General features: G+C 41.8%; 1 long non-coding RNA gene across 1 annotated transcript in view; it reads left to right on the top strand.

The window, feature by feature from the left end:
- The first annotated feature begins 255 nt into the window (after nucleotides 1-255).
- LOC141787878 (uncharacterized) overlaps nucleotides 256-12606 on the top strand; it is a 131025-nt gene continuing 118674 nt past the window's right edge. The window contains exon 1 of the long non-coding RNA XR_012598096.1: nucleotides 256-344. This is a non-coding gene — a long non-coding RNA (uncharacterized LOC141787878). The remainder of the gene's footprint in view (nucleotides 345-12606) is intronic.

Below are 12606 nucleotides of genomic sequence, written 5' to 3' on the forward strand. Positions count from 1 at the left end.
GCCTAGGTCGTTGTTTGGATCTTCTCAAAACCTTTTGAATCACTTGTATCCCCTAACTTGTAAGTCACCCCAGTCTGTCAGTGTTTGCATACTATTTTCTGTTTGTCCATCAGGTAAACAAAATGCTGACCATGTTTGACCTCAAAGCCAGTAGAGCATGCATAATTTTTTACATCTCTGTGTTCCTTGCAGGTGACGCCAGTGTCTTCCATTTTGGAAGTCTATCTGAAGCGATAAGCAGAGTGCAAAGAATGATCAGACAATGGTGTCCTGCTTCACTGCGCCTGAAACAATGCTACACTCTCCAAAAGCCTGTCACTTTGCACAGTCACTGGTCCACAAAGGTAAGACGGCATTTTTGGTTTTGTGATATTATGAAATTGACAAAACTGTTGGAAACAGCTGCAAGTGGAATACCACGATGTGTGTCTGTCTGAGTTTGTCCTAACACATTGTGATATAGGGAGATCTGGCAAAGACAGCATATAAGGATGTGGTCACACTGGCAAACGCTTTAGCCCTAAAGCCCAGTTCATTTGGCCAGTGTGACCGCAACTGTACTGTACCTAAGCATGATTCCTTTCTCTGCTACGGCATGTTTCTGAGAGATGGGCTTCAGCACGGTTCACTTCATGCATGAGTGAAAGCATGCAGCCATGAGCTATTATCCATAATGTATGATCGCCGCGATTGCTCCTCTTGACAATCATTTTAAATATAATGGGAGGTGTTAGAGGGCTGTAACAGAACAAAACAACTTACCATAAGCCAAAAAGTTGTAGCACTGCTCTCTGTGTCCCATTGTGCTGACTCTGATGAGATCCTGCTTTGTGTGAACAGACGCTTCATGATGATGTAGGCGGGCCATATGTGTGTAAATGCTAAAGTCTGGATCATAGTCTGGAGTTGTGTGGCCGCTAGCTGTCCTCTCCAGTGGGGGAACGGTGCTGCTGGGGGGACAATCTTGCCTGAATACAGCACGGTTAGAATTGCCAGTGTGACTGTGCCCTAAGTCACAGTTTAAAACTTTGGATCTACTACATGTAACCAGCAAATACCTGCTTGAGAAACAAAAGCATGATAGTTCATGCATTCCAACATGTCTACAAACACAAACATGTTTGCACCTGGCTCACTGGAAAAAATATTTTGAAAATATCTATGTAGCTCCGTCTTGCAGAATTCCTTCATGTTTGCACTGATGCCTCTGCATTCAATGTATTTTTACTCACATGCTCAGTTTTCTTTCTTTGTTTCTGCCTGTGTGAGATCTTTGATGCCGATCAACTGTTAGAGGATAAAAATATCTCCAACATACACAGTTGCTTTGCATGTGTTTGCATGTGTGGATGCTTGTGAGTCAACCCGACAGTGTTTCTTGTTGCTTGGTATCTGAGCAAGCTGATAGCCCTGTGGCTTGTTTACCTCTGGTTGAATATTAATTGCGTTAACCAAAACGCTAAAAAAGACTATCGTTCTGAGCAAACAGCCAAACCCGGGCCACTCCTTAGTCCAAATATACTCTGATACCTTTAAACCTGTGTGAAGTTTCTGGTATTAACTTTGGTTTGAGCAAACAAATCTTTATGAACCTTTTCTGATTCACTGAGTTTACTGCTTTCAGTTCCTTCCATCCTTTCCTTCCCTCTATCCTCCCTCTCCTTTAGCATCACCTGACATGATGAAGTCAGTCCACTCTAGCAGTCTTCCCTATAGCCCAGTAAATTTCAATAGCATCTGGGTGATATTTACTGGTGTGGGGAAGATGAATGCCCTTCTCTAAATGCTTCAACCTCATTGCCTCGTAGAGTATTAGTCATGTAAACAACGTCTGCTTATTAATGGTAAAAGCTTTCCCTAATGATCCACACCTCGCATGAGTCTGAAATATCAAGTCAGGACATAAAGAGCAGCCATAGATCATCATAATGAATGATGGGAGGCTGGCGGAGGGCTGGGGGGGAGGAGGGCCATCTCGATGCTAATTCCCTCTCCCTTTTTCAGCCTGATTCATTTGCTGTTTGCTCATAATACATCAAGGTTGTATGATTCTTCCATTAAAGCAGCTAGTTGTGCCTTCCCTGTACTGAAGCTTATTTGTCAGCGTTATAGGTTGCTTATATATGTGCCAGTGATGCCGATTTTCCTAAAAGTCAACAGAAAGGAGGCCCACAACTCACTATAATTGCATGCAAAGATGCAATCATATGCTGACTTCCATTTGCTCATCAAGTTCTGTTTCCTGAAGGCAACTCCACAAGGAACGCAAGTAATTTACAAACCTAATCAAATGTGTTCAAAAGAGGCGGTATGTGTCTTTTAACGGGTGTTCTGTTATCTGGCTGACATGATCAGTCCCCTGAGAGAATCCATCAAAGCCCTGTTGTCTTTATCACGCTGGATGGTTCAGAAGAAAATTGGCATGACTGTGAATTTGTTCTTGTCAAATGTTAAGTAATCAAAGGCCAGCCAGCCGTAAATAAACAAATTCACTTCACCACACAGCGGCATACTAACTAGCTGCTCCACAATATTCCTCATAATGGGGTGTTATCATTTTCACGGTGCTGCTGAATGGTCAATGACGACGATAATTCCATAATGAACCAGGAGTGTACCTGCAAATTTGCTCTAATTGTCTCTGCCAGTTATTCACCACATCCTTGAACATGCTGGTTTTAATATGTCCAATCTGTGTAAAACGCTAACTCATTCACATCAATCCAATGGGATAATGAAAGTGCCTCAAGGGTCGGAAATACAAGCCGTGCATTAACGCTGCTGTCAGCGTGTAACATTATCCAAGATGCAGGTAGATGTGAGCTGTGAACCTCTTAGCTTTGATTATTTGATTCATCAATTAACTCTGAAGGACAAAAAGGCTAATGGATGGGTGACTTAAACTGTGTTAAAGCCATCTGTGCTGTTTCCTTGGGGCTAATGTTGTGAGGAGACAAACTCATGTGACATGGTGACCAGGGGCGAATCTAGACTTTCTTGATTGTGGGGCCCAAGTCATGCAGTGACGTATACAGAAGTGGCAGACACACTCAGATGATGAAATAGTATTAGTTATGCTTACTTTGACCTCCAACATACTTAAGTTAGTGTATCAATTATATCATGTTCTTAAACTTTGTCCCCCTGCTTTCTTAAAGCTGCGGCAAAGATATTCCTGCCAGTGTCAATTTTGGCGCCCCCTCTGGACAAACCATTCCTCATACTTTTTTTTTTGTTTGTTTTTTGACATGTGTAAGAATTATTTTCTAACCCCCAAAAATTTTTAATCATCAAATGTGTCACTCAGTGTGAAATATTAAAAAGAATCTATATTTCTTTAGCCAGCCGTTAATCATCTCATCTGACAACAATATGGAAATTTCCTCATTTAATTGATTTAAAAATGGGTGTTTAATCATACCCTTACAGGTGTTAGGTCAGATTTTATTTGACCAAAAGACAACAAAGGGGCAAAATCTGATTGGATAAAAACTCAAGGCAAAAAAGCAGCCATACAGAATTATAAAAGGCACACACAGCACATCATACAAAATCACAGGAAAGAACAGAAGTATTCAAATATACAATGATGTTTCAGAAAGAAAAACAACCACATGCCTCTATCACCACATCTTTTATGATAACCTTAAATTTGTGAAGTAATATCAATATGTCTATTTTGAGCTCCTTCTAAAGATTAATCCAAGCACATGGTGCATTTCAGGATAAGGTATGTATCAGTCAAAATTGTAGGTACAGTGAAGAGCAAAAAATTAAAGGGTCCTGACTGGAACTCCAGTGAAGTCAACAAAAAGAACAGTAAAGAAAGAAGATGGGGGTTTTCCCAGCAGTGTTAGTTTGTTAATGGAAATATACCAGTGACGTCTGTATAAAATCAATTTTACACCAACCACAAGATCATAAAAAATGCAGTGATGAGTAGGAGGTTTTGCATGGGTAATAAAGTGATGGGATGCATTATCCACTGAATCAAAGGTCTGTAAAGTGGACAAGGTTGCATGCGTACACATTATGTCAGCATAATTAATCAGAGAAATGTAGCTTTTTTCTTGGCTGTGGAAGTAAAGCAGACAAATGTCCAAAACAGAAGCCAATCTTTATCTTTTTAATTAGATCACATTTTTATCATCTAATACATTGTCTTATCTAAATCTTAATGTCTAAATGAATGCAGTTGAACAAAGTAGCAACATATAAACATACAACACGTGTAATTATTCAGGATCTGATTAATAATTTCACGCAAAGTCAAATTTGAAGTCATAACAAATGCAAAGAAAGCTAAGCAGCATTTGTTATGACTTCAAAGTGTTTTGCAGTCCTGCTTCAGACAAAACCAACAACTAATCATTGTCAGGAGTTTTGTGGTGGCCAATGAGATCTCACCTCTTTTTACCTGCCTCTGATGATGAAGTACATGTGCAATTCTCGGTTTTTGTGTGCTATCAATTTCTCCATGAAAGGTTTTCTGGCTTCCAATCAAACTTGCCTTCAGACTTTTTTTGTATATTCCAACAGACAAGAATCACTGAAAGACTGATCTGTAAAAGAGAAGGTTAGGAATCAATTGTTAGATACTATTGGGAGGAGCATCATGGGAAGTATATTCATTTTTTTTGGCATGGCCCATAGTCGGAGCTTTAACTGAGGTCATGAACCTCTGCTAGATTAACTTTGTCTTGCCATCCACCCAGACCTCAGGGGAGTGTAATACATACCCGTATGATATGTCAAGATCTGTCTCATGTAGTCATGACAAGCGTAGGGAAGTTCAGTCATGATGGTGCATCAGAGGGATGAGAGCGATTCTCAGTTAATGGTTGTTGGACTACCTTCATGTTTCAGATCCACTGCTACTCAGCCCACTGCACTTGTATCTTTCAACTTGCATAATCATCAGTTAGTCTGTGGGCTGGAACACCAGTGAGCAGAGGAAATTAGCTGGGATCTCAATAAATCATTTTATTTTGCTGGCATGATTTTCAAAATGATGCTGTCCCTTTAAGTCACCTCATTTGAAAGGGAAGTAATGCTCGAGCATGTTGTGCATGAAATCTCATCCGCTGTGGTTTGTGCAGTGTAGTGTGTGGCTTGCAATTTGTATGTTTTCAGTGTAGTTCAGTTTCTATCACTATCACTGAAGCCTGAGTGGACTCTGAAGGGTTTAATTCAAGCAGCCATCGCATACAAGCCATTCAGTCAAAGCTAGGGTTCCCACAAGATCTGACACTAGCTGGATAGATTGGGTTGTTTGTGCTTATGAGGCCACCATCCAGTGTTCAACTGCCCAGCAAATACTTCCACTGATGACCAGTGCGGATGAGCCATTTCCAATCCTACCAACTTCAGAACCCTGTCCAAGAGAGGCGATCGCTCCCAAGAGCCCAGATCAAATCACCCAGTCTCACACACAGTGCATTACTTATGACCAGAGAGCCACTTGACACAGGAGTGGTCAAGATTATTGCTTTATTGGTGGCGAGAGGATGTCATTTGAGATGCAGCACAAGTAGCCAGGCTCTAAAAGCACAGTGGCTCTCAGATTCCCACTTGTAAAAGTGCTATCAGACCTGTCCAGCCAGCCTCGGCGCCTGTGCTAGCCTTGGCACTGGCACTAAGCTGGAACTGGGCCGCGCCTGGGGCCGGCTGCACATAAAAAACACAGGGGCCATATCCTGAGTGGAAATGCAATCCCTCTCTGCTTCTTCAAACCCATCCCCCACTGTCTGCTCCAGTGAACAGGGCCTGGATCTTCTCTAGCGGGAACTGTGTTTGGGTTGGTGTTTAAAAGTGCTTTGTTTACATAAATGTTTATGTTATGTGAGGGTAGAGGGTTTTAGGGGTCAGCGGGTAAGTGTTGTTAAAAAAGAAGGTCTCGTGCCATCATATTTTCCAAGCCTCCTCATGAACACAGAATGAATTTCTCGCCTGCGTTTTTCATACCTTCAGGTGTACATCATCTTGTCAAGACATATTTTTCTGCAGCTCTTAATGTGGATGTGCCTTTGCTGTGGCCTTACAGTATGCTGTATTATGAAAAAGCAGAGCTGAAAGTGATGGCACGGGATCACTTTGCTTCACCCTGGAGTCCCAGCCTGACCCAGGGCTGTGTCATAATAATAGCTCAGTATGACAGCCATACTGCTTCACTCAGAGTAAATCCTAGCTGACAGTTGTTCCTGTGTAAGGACCAGTGGGCTCTAGCTGCCGGTTGTGGCCTCTTTCTTGCTCCATTGTACTACTGGCAACAATACCACTGTATATTCTGAGCCAGGGCTGGTGACGCTATGACCGGAGCAGTTGTCGTACACGGACACAGGAGTAACATTCAGCATCAATAATGTAGCTGGGTCAAGACATGGGGGAAAGGATGACGCTGAAAGTGGTGTTCAAGGCTGACTTCACATCAGTATATATGCATACATTGCACTGGCATAGTGAGGTCCAGAGAATATTACTTTGTGTTTTATGTCTCTTTCACATTTTATAAAGGAGGGTGTTTTCAGTCAGATCACAGTTAAAACCCACTGTGAACGAAGCCGTGCTTGGACTACAGGAGCTTTTAAATCCCTACCACTTTCAAATTTGGTTGCGTCACACACAAGGGAAACTTTATAGACATTCTCCTCTCTAATCTCAAATATACAGACTTCTTCGAAAAAAAAGCATCACCCATGACAGAAAGTCATTGAGATTATCCTGTAGGTCAGAGGCAACACCTACCGCTTTAGCAGCACTTTATGATCTTACAGGTAAACAAAACAGAGTAGACTGATTACAAAACGCTCCAGTTAAACTTTACTGTAAGGAAAAAAAAAAACCTGGTAGCTTCTTAAACATTGATGAAAAAATAAAGGAACAGCTGCCAAAAAGGGATGTCTGTTCTTTAGTGTGAACTAGAGTTGAATTTGTGCCATTTTGTTTCTCCTGTCAACAGAAAGCTAGAAAATGTTAACCACAAATCTAACATGTTTTGTTAACTCTGTCCCTTCTTCTCTTTCACTCTCTGCCTCTTTTACAAGGCACCATAACATTAGACTGTAAAACATGTGGGACCTCAATGATGGGAGATATATAGTATATAAACACTATTTAGCATAGTTAAAGTCACTGACACACCTACTGCCATGTTTATTTATTTGCAATCTTTGTGTTTTATTTCTTTCTTCAGTAATGTTATTAATATTTATGTAGAAAAGCATCTCTTTCATTTAATTCTTTTCATTAGCGGTTGAAATGACATCAACTTGTGCAGACAGTTTGGGCAGCTTAGGGTTCTTGCAGCCATGCTAGGCTGATGTGCCTGTATTTTTTTTATGTATTTCAAGGTGAGAAAAAGTAATGACACAATACATAAACTTAGTAACAGAAAATAATGACATTGTGTAATATTAACCCTTTATTTAACAAGGTAAAAAGTCTCCTTGAGAAAAAAAAAAATCTTTTATAAGAGTAACCGGGCCAGGCGGCAGCATACAATAAAAATGCAATAAATCACACCAGACTTCTGTCCATGCACTTAGGTCACTATTTGTAGGTTGGTATCAATGGTTCCTGCAGTGAGCTCAAGTGTTCACGGACATTGCAGTGTGTATAAGACAGCAAGAGTGTTGAACACACTGGACTGGGATACTGTGCAGTTTGCATCCACACTCAGCTAATGTGCTTTTATTTCTATGTCCCCAGAGCAAGAGCCAAAGTAATTTTTTTTTTCATAAAACATGCTCACTTGGAAGTTCACTTCTGTGTCCAACCTACAGGTTACAGAGACATTCTGGAGTCACAAAGTGTCTACTGACTCAGACCAACTTTTGCAGGCAATTTGGAGCTGTCAATCAGCTTTAATGCATCTGGCTGTCAATCAACTAAACCACACCTATAGTTATTTAAACTGAGTGTGACTCTCACGCTATATGTTATCTTTACAGATGGGTTTTAACCCATGCCCCATACAGGCTTTTGAAAAAAAAAGCACACATTGGACAAAGCTAAACATGTTTTTACTGAGTAGTGGTTTTGCAGCTTGTGTTAAGTGAACACTTTAAGAGCTGCAGTTTTTTGAATCTCCCCTTTAATCTAATTTTCCAGTGCCAGATGTTGCCTGGGTGTAAAGGGGCTCTACTATCATCACACCTTCGTACTTTATATTGACCCTTCAACAGCTCAATATTAGACCCCAAAGTGTGAGCTCGCATCGCATTACAGCTTTGTGGAAACATTAGAGGTAAACACACTCAGTTGTCCTTTGTAATTTCTTTGTTACTACCTCTGAATCTGGCTCAATTAGGTGGCACCATCACACCCCTGTGATGTTCGTATCGAAGGCGAGGCATTATAGAGGCTCAATTTGAATAAGGCTGCTGGTTATCCTCTGGAAATATCCTGAAAGCATTCATAGTTTGAATCCTTGATACCAAAGACATCTGATCATTCTCACTGAGCTGTTGGCAGTTTTTAGACTGAATCTGTGAAACTGAATCATCTGTAGGGCCAAACTTTGGTATAGACCGAGGACCCAAACCAAACGTCTCCTTCAATTCTCTAACGGGGCAAATCAGTCCTAATTGGCCTGAAACTCCTGCAGTCTGAGCCTGGCTCAAAAGCTCGCCAGCCAGATTACATGTGGAGCCAGGTGTGTGTGTGTGTGTGTGCCCTTCTAAACCCATACCCATACACCCCCTACAGCATTTGGGGAATCCCCAAGCTTCAAAAGAGCGATCTGGTTCACGACAGGCTGGCCAGGTCCGTTAGCTTCGACAGGGTCATCGTTTGTAATGGCCAGTTTGTGGTTGCAGGGGACTCAGGAGGGTCGAGTATCAGTCCGCCTGGCCAAACAGTCCCCCCACTGTTCTCCAGCGGAGAACACACAGAGCAGCCTCAATTAGTTTCTCCAGTAATCTCCCTCCCCTGTCACATGATCCAGGCTGTTTGTAATAACACACATGGGGCCGGGGCAGTCCGGTCAGGAAATGAGATGATCCATGGCTGACAGCTTAGACACACAGCAGCCACTTATCTGTTATTACTATGCAGCAAAAACAATCTCACACTCTGCGGTGTGTGTGTGTGCATGCATGCATGTGTTTGTGCTCATATGCATGGATATAAACAAAACAAAATGAAACGAGGTATGACAACAAATTGGAGATTGGGAGATTAGAAGATAGCAAAGGCTAATCAGAACTTTATGTGTTTGTCTGCACTTAAGATTGAAACATAATTACACCCCAGTCCTCCAATCACGACCTGTTGATACCACAGCTGCTTCGAATGTGATTTAAAAAGTGAGCGAAGGTTTTACAAGGACACTGCTGTTAAACCTTGAACATTCCCTTCATCATAATAGACCTCTGTCAGCCCACCAGAGGCCCTCCGTCTCAAATAATCACCATCAACATCACCTGTGTCATGTTCTCTGTCAGTGATGTGGATATTCTGCTCCGCCCTGTACCACATCCAACCCCTCACTGTCCTGCTGAATGTGTAGGCGCGATCCATCGTGGAGAGAGATTGCAACTGATAAGTATGTAAAGTGTACACACAGATCTCTGTAAGGGTAAGAGAGAGGGAGACCTTCTCTGAAAAGCCCCAGTTCAAAGGCTGAGGCTCTCCTCTCTCTTTGGCTCTTGGCAGAGTCAGAGATCAAAGCTAAACGTCGAGCAACAAATGTGTGTTTCTGTCACTGGCGATTTGTCTGTGTGTTTGATCAGCAACCTCCCTTATCTCCCTGCCTCACTCTGCTGCTAATATGCAGTAATGGACTGCCTTTCATGAGACAAGAGATGGGGGCTTGATGTGAAGGATGTGACTGAGGTGAATGGAGCAGATGGGAAGATGCTTGGCGGGTGAATCACACAGATTCCCAAAAACTTGACGGAGCAGAAACGGGCATCGACCACGCAGACAGAGTTTAACTTCTTACTGTAATCACTCTGACATAACTGAGGACGTCAAAACATCAATTTTTTATGCATTGACTTTGCACTACTGAAACAGGCACTTAAAGAAATGCTCCTTTAAATGCCCAGCTCATATTTGGCATTGTAAACCTCCTTTATTCCCTGCTCCTCTTCCTTTTCTGTCTTATTTAGGGGTAAATGGTTTTGAATTTGTCAATACGGCAGGCAATGAACCCCCTACTGTTCATTATGTGGGTGAAGAAAATCCTGACATTGACCTTTATATTTGAACATCCATGTGGCGGTTGGTAAAAGAAAAACAGATCTCTACAGGACGGTCTGAAAGGCCTGTTTATTCGTGCCTTGCTGCCTTTGGTCTGGCAGGAGAGGAAGGAGCTTGGCTTTTCCAGTTGCTATGTAAATACTGGAAGAAGTGTGCCACTGTGCGTTAGCAAAACACAGCGTGGTGTTTTTACAGTGCTCGCACATATGCCTAATCCACACGGAGAGTTTTGCCCTCATAAGGAACTTTTTTTTTCCTGGTAAGAAGTTCTGAACTTTCCTGAGTGTTGGATGCTGTGTTTTTGTTCCTCTGGGCACAGCTTTCACACTTTTTTGAGGAGCACTGTTTTTAAAGTGTCTGCTGAGCAGACTGAGACAGGCATAATGGCTCCCTGCCTCATGCTCTCCTAAAAGCGAGAAGGAGACACCATCAGCCTCTGCAACAAAGTACCCTCCTCATCGACTTCTAACACCAACATGATGACTCTAATTAAAAAGGTTAGATATAGCTACAGATAATTTTACGTCCCTGTGTGTGTGTGCCCCTGTGGCTTTGAGCTGTTCTGTTCCTGTAACAGTGTGTCCATGGACTGTTCCTGTTCCCGAAAGCTCCCTGCTGATAAAATGACTCCCGTTAAGAGCTGTGTTTAAGATACTAAACTATTATCCCAATCCCCGGCCCCCACTGAGCAATCACCTTTGCGGTTTAAGTCAGGAGAGCTCCAATGACACCAGCTGTCTGGCTTCACGCAGACCGCAGGGTATTGGGATTGTCTGAGTCCACCTCCTCCTTCTTCTGCTGCCAGCTCTGCCTCACACTGAGCACAGCTGGACAGGAACTAGATTAATGTTGTTTGTGGGGCCAGGGTTCAAAGACGCTGTAAAGGAGGATGGATTTGTTGTTTTAAAGACAAAGAGGCAATGAAAGGGCAAATCTCAAAGTGAATCTTGACTTGTGCCATGGATCCAGGGTTAGAGATGGTGCATCATCGTTTTCTCCTTATTAAGGACTGCCTTCATTTGTTCCTTCCCTGATGATAGTTTAAATCCTCTTGTATGTATCATATCTTCTAATGTCACTGGCTTCCAGAGCCTTTTAAAATAGATATGGGTAGTAGAAAAAAAATAAAACACATTCACTCTTTAAACTCAGTCAACTGCAGTCATCCTAAAGATATTGAAGTGTTTTAGCCTCAGATACACAGCTAGTTGGTGTTGTCAGAAGCTTACAAGACAGATTACAGAACAGTGCTCATTTCTACAGGAACAGATTTATTTTACAAATCTCTCAGCTCCTTTACCTGTGTACTGGGACCATTCTTGGTGCTATGCTTCTCAGATAATGTCAGATTTGTAAATCACAACCCTGTTTGTTTGCTGGGAGCAACATTTTGCTGTCTTATGGTGGAGCTGTGGTAATTTAGAGTGTTTAATTCAATAATACAATAATTCATCCTGTAGTTACTTCTTTTAAGGCTGAACGCACACTCCAGTGTCATCTACCTCTGAACGATTTAATGTCTAAGTAATTTTAAATACAAGGTTAGGGTGGGTAAACATCATTTCCTTCCATTAACATCATTCAGATGCTTTCCATTGTAGCTTATTTTAATCGTTTCATTTTGCACACTCAATTTGGTTTCATCACAGACCCGTGTGCTGTACGGCTGAGTGAAAGAGATTGTCAAGATACACAAGGGGATTATCATTACCAAGAAAGGCTGTAACTGTTATCAATCTGACCTGTGTGATAGCAAGTGGACAAACATTCACACGCCAAACATGTTTGAAAGAGCAGCCCAGCATGGAGACTAGAAAGGAATCAAGCATTCATTGTTTTTACTGTTTTACAAGTAGTCATGTACAGACAAAGCACACAAGACCACCGTGTATGAGACCTGGGTCACAATGAGTAAGCTAGAAAACGACATCCAACATTTAACTCTGGATGGAGAATGATTGTGTTTGTGTTTGGCTTTCTAGCCAGCACACTTATTACCTCCTCCAAGCACGTTATCTTTTGGGGGGAGTTTGTCTGACTGTGAACAGCATAACTCAAAAACTAACGAACAGATCTTTATGAAATTTACAGGAAATGATCAAAATGGGATTAAGAAGAAGTGATTAAATTTGATCTGGATCACTGTCTGGATCCAGGAATTTTTTTAAAGGATTCTTTATCATTGTAAAATAAGGCTGTTTTTACCATATGTGTATATTACTCCACGATAAATGGTCGGATTGCTTTGCAAAACAATACAAGACTGTCAGGTGACAAATTATCGTACAAACCTGCAACTAACACCAAATTGTAGCAGACAGTCTGCTGAAAGGGAGTATAACATTAAAGTAGGACCAAAGTGTTGCATGACAATCACAATATGCTTGTCAGAGGTCTTTGCTC

This window comes from Halichoeres trimaculatus, unplaced genomic scaffold (genome assembly GCF_033239565.1).
Source record: "Halichoeres trimaculatus isolate MK-OKI-2021-1 unplaced genomic scaffold, fHalTri1.1 fHalTri1_scaffold_3, whole genome shotgun sequence".
Taxonomy (NCBI): domain Eukaryota; kingdom Metazoa; phylum Chordata; class Actinopteri; order Labriformes; family Labridae; genus Halichoeres; species Halichoeres trimaculatus.